General features: G+C 42.2%; 1 pseudogene; it reads right to left on the reverse strand.

Annotated features, from left to right (window-relative positions):
* Window positions 1–3,533: 3,533 nt before the first annotated feature.
* LOC112395473 (bolA-like protein 2 pseudogene) lies at window positions 3,534–3,808 on the reverse strand (annotated as a pseudogene).
* Window positions 3,809–7,057: the final 3,249 nt, after the last annotated feature.

Genomic DNA, 7,057 nt, shown 5'->3' on the forward strand with positions numbered 1-7,057 from the left:
GCATTTGTGTATATATATACATAAAACATTTATATATATAGCATTTGTGTATATATATAGCATATTTATATATACACATAAATATATATATACATATGTACAAATATATATACAAATGTATATATACAAATTGTAATATATATACAAATATATATAATATATATACAAATATATGCAAATATAATACATATCTATTATGTATACAAAAATATATATATATTTAAATATATACATATATATATATATAAAATGATACTGTTTAACACCTGAAGGTGACAAATTATTCTGGATTAGACATTTATGTATATAAAACAAAACTGCTTAACACCTGAAAATGACAAGAGAAACTCTGGAACTTTTTTGACCCAGGGACAGGAAAGAATGACCGGACCATTGGTTGCCATGGACACTGTTTCCACAGCTGCATTGCTGTTTCGACTGTCATTACATGTAGTTTGAAGGACTGTGCTATGAGAAAAAATATAGCTTTTTCTTGATTTAACAATGATCTAGGCAGGACAGACAATAATAACCCCACTTAATTAATGGATAAACTAAGGCTGAGAGAGATTACACACTCTATAAAGGGGAAGAACTAGATTGGAACCCAGGTTTTTTGACTTTTTCTTTTCTGGTGTCTGTTTTCAGTCTGTAACTCATCTATGGTCAAAAAAGGAGGAACTCATTTGTGGCAAAAATCATCAGACATCCTACAGTCACTAGAACAAAAACCTCACAAAGGTAGGACACCTGTTCACTACTGTAGCCTCAGTGCTGAAGCCAATGCTTGTCCCAGAGCTGGCATTTAGTAAATATGTGTAGAATGAATGAATGGGCAAATGAATGAACGGTGTAGCTGTTTATAAGTAGGGAAACACAGCTCCAGAAATGTTAAGCGACTCACCAAAAGTCACTTATCATATTTTATAAATTACAAGACATATGTGGACATATGCTGTGCTCAGTGCCCAGAAAGTGCAAGACAAGGAGGGAGCTGGTGTGTGACACTGTGAGATGGCAATGCAAGCCAACTTCTGCTGAGATACTCTAGGCGATCAATTTCCAAGAGAGGCTCATCTCTCAGAGGACCACTACCCAGCCATTGCCACTAGAGGGCTCATCAAGACATTTAATCAGGAAGATACAGGCAGTCTGGGAGCCTCTTTTTGTTCAGGCCGTTTGTTTCCACAGTTTCTTTTCATTGCATTCCCCCCGCCCCCCCATTATCTCTTTTCCCATGCTAGCTCTGTATTCAGATTAAATCTTCCTTCATGTCAATTTAACAATTTTACCACATCCAAATTTTTCTAATGCCAGTTTTCATCAATCCTGACATTTATGTTATTTGTCTGACTTCACTAGTGAGTTCTGCTTTTTAAACACTTGCAGCTCTGTGATCCAGTATCCAACGATGCATTATACTTCAGCTCCATTCACAAATCGGGTATCAACTGCAAGCAGCTAAACACAAGCAGTGAATACTAATCAGAACAAGGAAGAATGTGTCTGTTGTGGTCTCAGTGTGAGAGAAAATGCCTCTGCTCAGGGGTGCATCTGTACCTCACTTTGCTTGCTGCCCCATATTGGTTACATGACCGATGGTAAATGTCACTGCTGAAAGCTCCATGAGTTTTTTTTAAGGTTCCCAAAGAGGGTGTAGAACACTAAAATATTTCATAACTTTTGCATCTACATGACAGCAATGTCCACGAGCTTCCGCCAGGCACGTTGAAGGCAGAAGCTGTTTATATGGCTCTCCACTGTGTCCTCGGAGCCACACATAGTAACTGGCATATGTGTCCTATGTAAAGATCTGATGGATGGTTAAGAGAATCATCACACACCATCTCTCCCATGGGTAGAGCAGAGGAGCTGAAAAACTCTCCTGGGTGGAGAAAATCAAAAATACCTTGAAGCTGCCCTGATTCAGGGATGCTGCCTTAAAAACTCTTGGGTGGGGTCCTAAGCCAAAAATGGAGCAACTCTGCTTGTGTCATCTTCAAATTCTTTCAAGGGTGAGGCCTGAGATGCTGCAAATATTTTAAAAAGCAGAATGCACCTGTCAGGGCAAATTAATGCCATAAATGTCAAAACTGATGACACATTTCCTACTGTTCATTGTACACACAGATAGGTTTATTTGTGTCTGCATGTCCAAAATTCATTTTCAGGCTGGGGGCTCCCCAAGAATGGGGAGGGTGTCTGGTTTCTCTTGCTTGGCTCAAAACTCAAAACAGATTAAAGGCTAGGTCCAAGGACCTGTCATTGAAAGCCTAGAGAAGAAAAAGCTGAAGGATAAAAGTTTTATGAGGAGGGTGCTGAGCAGTTATTCATCACTTGAGATTCAGCTCTAATGAGGTAAACAGTGAATGAAGACCCGAGTTTAACTCCACCTCTTCCACTTCCACTCTGCCACTCTGAGTGGGAGCTACTCTTCGTTGCGGTGTGCGGGCTTCTCATTGCGGTGGCTTCTCTTGTTGAAGAGCACGGGCTCTAGGGACATGGACTTCAGTAGTTGTAGCTCGCCGGCTCTAAAGCACAGGCTGAGTAGTTGTGGCGCATGGGCTTAGTTGCTCCGCAGCATGTGGGATCTTCCCGGACCGGGGCACGAACCCGTGTCCCCTGCATTGGCAGGCGGACTCTCCGGACTCTCAACCACTGCGCCACCAGGGAAGCCCCATTGAATTGAAACTTTTAAGATGAGACTATTTTTTTTTTGAATTGAGGTGTAGTTGATGTACAATATAAGTTTCAAGTGTACAACATAGTGATTCACAATTTTTAGGTTTATAGTTATTATAAAATATTGGCTATATTCCCTGTGTTGTACAATATATCTTTGCAGCTTATTTATTTTATACACAGTAGTTTGCACTTCTTAATCCCTAACCCCTATCTTGCCTCTCCCCCCCCCCACCCACTGGTAACTACTGAGTTTGTTCTCTATATCTGTGAGTCTGTTTCTTTTTTGTTATATTTACTAGTTTGTTCTATTTTTTAGATTCCACATATGTTATAGCATACAGTATTTGTCTTTCCCTGTCTGACTTATTTCACTCAGCATTGTACCCTCCAAGTCCATCCATGTTGTTGCAAAAGGCAAAATTTTCTTCTTTTTTTGTGGTTGAGTAATACTCCATTGTATATGTATACTACATCTTCTTTATCCATTCATCTGTTGGATACTTTTGTATCCAACTGACACCTTTGTCAGTTGCTTCCATATCTTAGCTATTGTAAATAGTGCTGCTCTGAACATTGGGATGCATATATCTTTTCAAATTAGTGTTTTTGTTTTTTTCAGTTATATACCCAGGAGTAGAATTGCTGGGTCATATGGTACTTCTATTTTCAATTTTTTGAGAAACCGCCATACTGTTTTCCACAAGAGGCTGCACCAATTTACATTCCCACCAACACTGTACAAGGGTTCCCTTTTCTCCACATCCTGGCCAACATTTGTTATTTGTGTTCTTTTTTTGTGGGGGTGGGGGTCTGATTCATAATTTAATAGGTGTGCAGGTCCGGGTCCCTTATTTCTGCTGCTCACGGGTCCACTGCTCTGGGGTCACGGTTTTCTGCTCAAAGGCATGGATGTGCAGGAGCTCTTCTGCTAGGCAAGTGTTCACAAGCCGGTGTCTCTGAAGCAGCGGCTTCCCCTCGAACTTGGCCGACACCACCAGGACCGGAAGCTGGACGCACAAAGGCTGGGAGTCGTGTCCTGCATTTCCACATGCTCCGCCCCCAGGTCCCACTGCAGCTTCTCCCGGCGGTACTCGGCGCCGAGTTCCATTGTGGCAGCCCAACGGGGGCGGCAGCCCAGCAGGGACAGAACCCCTGCTCGGACCCCTGCCACACTTATTTGTGTTCTTTTTGATGACAACCATTTATTTATTTATTATTGGAGTATAATTGCTTTACAATGGTGTGTTAGTTTCTGCTTTATAACAAAGTGAATCAGTTATACATATACATATGTTCCCATATCTCTTCCCTCTTGCGTCTCCCTCCCTCCCACCCTCCCTATCCCACCCCTCTAGGTGGTCACAAAGCACCGAGCTGATCTCCCTGTGCTATGCGGCTGCTTCCCACTACCTATCTATTTTACGTTTGGTAGTGTATATGCCCATGCCTCTCTCTCGCTTTGTCACAGCTTACCCTTCTCCCACCCCGTGTCCTCAAGTCCATGCTCTAGTAGATCTGTGTCTTTATTCCCATCTTACCCCTAGGTTCTTCATGAATTTTTTTTCTTAAATTCCATATATGTGTGTTAGCATACAGTATTTGTTTTTCTCTTTCTGACTTACTTCACTGTGTATGACACACTCTAGGTCCATCCACCTCACTACAAATAACTCAATTTCGTTTCTTTTTATGGCTGACTAATATTCCATTTTATATATGTGCCACACCTTCTTTATCCATTCATCCAATGACGGACACTTAGGTTGCTTCCATCTCCTGGCTATTGTAAATAGAGCTGCAATGAACATTTTGGTACATGACTCTTTTGAGTTATGGTTTTCTCAGGGTATATGCCCAGTAGTGGGATTGCTGGATCGTATGGTAATTCTATTTGTAGTTTTTTAAGGAACCTCCATACCGTTCTCCATAGTGGCTGTATCAATTTACATTCCCACCAACAGTGCAAGAGTGTTCCCTTTTCTCCACACCCTCTCCAGCATTTATTGTTTCTAGATTTTTTGATGATGACCATTCTGACTGGTGTGAGATGATATCTCATTGTAGTTTTGATTTGCATTTCTCTAATGGGTAATGATGTTAAGCATTCTTTCATGTGTTTGTTGGCAGTCTGTATATCTTCTTTGGAGAAATGTCTATTTAGGTCTTCCGCCCATTTTTGGACTGGGTTGTTTGTTTTTTTGTTATTGAGCTGCATGAGCTGCTTGTAAATTTTGGAGATTAATCCTTTGTCAGTTACTTCATTTGCAAATATTTTCTCCCATTCTGAGGGTTGTCTTTTGGTCTTGTTTATGGTTTCCTTTGTAAGGAGAATGTTGAATCACTATTGCTGGACAACTTCACCAAACATTCTCGTTTGTAAAGATGGGAGACTAGACGGGAGTGTGCATTCGCTGACATCTTTGTGAGAGGTGACAAATGGGCGCAAATCCTGTTCGGGAACAATTCATTAAGGGGTGTGCTTGCTCAGCTTCCTCAATCTGGGCAGCACAGTAACCGCATGTGCCAGTTGGGGTCACTTGGATTTTGTACTGCCCTTTAACAATACCTAAAGAAAGACATCCTCTAAACTTTGGGCTTTATAAAGAAGAAAGGAGGATTAGATGAGTGTGGCTGGACTCACATGCTGGAGTGAGCTGTATACAGTCACTAAATAGATGACACACATAGATATATGTAGCAAATTACAAGTGTCACAATGAGTATGATGAGTAATATGACTTGGAAGCCAACTACCAAATCTTGTAGTTCAGGATTCCAAGACTAAGGGCGGGATTTCCCTGACTCTTTTTTTTTTTTTTTTTTTTTTTTGCGGTACGCGGGCCTCTCACTGTTATGGCCTCTCCCGTTGCGGAGCACAGGCTCCAGACGCACAGGCTCAGCGGCCACGGCTCACGGGCCTAGCCGCTTCGCGGCCTGTGGGATCTTCCCGGACCGGGGCACGAACCCGTGTCCCCCGCATCAGCAGGCGGACTCTCAACCACTGCGCCACCAGGGAAGTCCTCCCTTACTCTCTAAGGCTTCATTTTTTTCCTTCGGGATGTTTCTGCAGCGTCTTCACCTTGTCCTTTTCTACCTTCAGTACTATCCAGAGACCAGATGGCCATGCATCTGTCTGTGGGTCCTTAAAGGCAGGAACCATGCCCCCCTTCCTAGCAGCACCTTGCAGAGGTGGCCACATTCTGGAGATGGAGGCTACGTGGTAAGATGAGGGAGGTGCACTCAGCAAAGCCCCTGCACTTTTGGCAGAACTGCTGACCCAGAGGGACATGGGTGTCTTGGGGGTAATTAGTATGGGCCAGTTGACTTTAAGAGTTTCCCTTATCCTATGTTCCTTTATGCCAGTATCCTATGTACAACCCCAGGATCTGTGGAAGCAGCAAAAAGAACTGAGACTGAATTTCCCTCTAGTCCAACTGTACTCAATTCATACTTGATGAGTGACCAGTGGGCTACCTCCTGTAGACATGGTCTTTTGGCCTGGATGTTGGGATGACTCGGATGTGGTGCTTTTGAGAGAACAGAAACCTGTATCCCTCAGCTAGACAGACCGAGATGAATAGACAAAAAGGCATGGAGTGTTTGACCCCTGCTGGGCACTTAATAACTGTGTTGTTAAATGAATGGATTTAGATATGTGACCTAGACTGGAACAAATATTTGCTTTATTTCTTTGATAATACTTAATGAATATCTCTTATATTTGAATTGTACGTATCTCCCCCAAATAGTTTTTATGACTAAACCTGGTAGATAAGTAAAGGCAATTTTCCTGAGGGTGTAATCACGGCCAGAATTAGGTGATACTCAGAGAAGACAGGCATTCTGAGTGTCCCTAACATGTTTATTCCCAGGGCCAGCCACCTTCCTCATCTGGTGATTCCAGGGCTCCAGACTGGGGGAGGGGAGTGGAGGCCTGAGGACAACACACATCATACTTCATGGTCCTTTACAGGCTGAGGAGTCTGGTTTGCTCTAGAACCAACTGTAGCCACTGCTGGGATCCTCTTTATGGTGCGTGCCAATCCATGGCATGGGGATGATAAACAACTCTGGTGGATGGATTTAATGGATGAAGGAAACAATTTTCCTAGGGAGAAAGAAAGTGGTTTGTTTTTAAGACTTGGTTCCTCTCTTAGTCCTGGTGGTTTGTGATTTATAAAGATCTATTCAACTCATCTCTATGGCTCCTTCCTATTTACCACTTTCTTCAGATCCTGATACCACTAAAGATACACAATTTCCAAAAATGTTGAAGTAATATAGGAAAAATAAAATTATTTTGATCAGTGGAATGGGGGGAGGGATGGAAATACAGATAATTCTTTTTTTAAAACTCTTTTTGGTCAAATAT

This window comes from Neophocaena asiaeorientalis, unplaced genomic scaffold, assembly GCF_003031525.2.
Source record: "Neophocaena asiaeorientalis asiaeorientalis breed wild unplaced genomic scaffold, Neophocaena_asiaeorientalis_V1.1 scaffold282, whole genome shotgun sequence".
Lineage (NCBI taxonomy): Eukaryota > Metazoa > Chordata > Mammalia > Artiodactyla > Phocoenidae > Neophocaena > Neophocaena asiaeorientalis.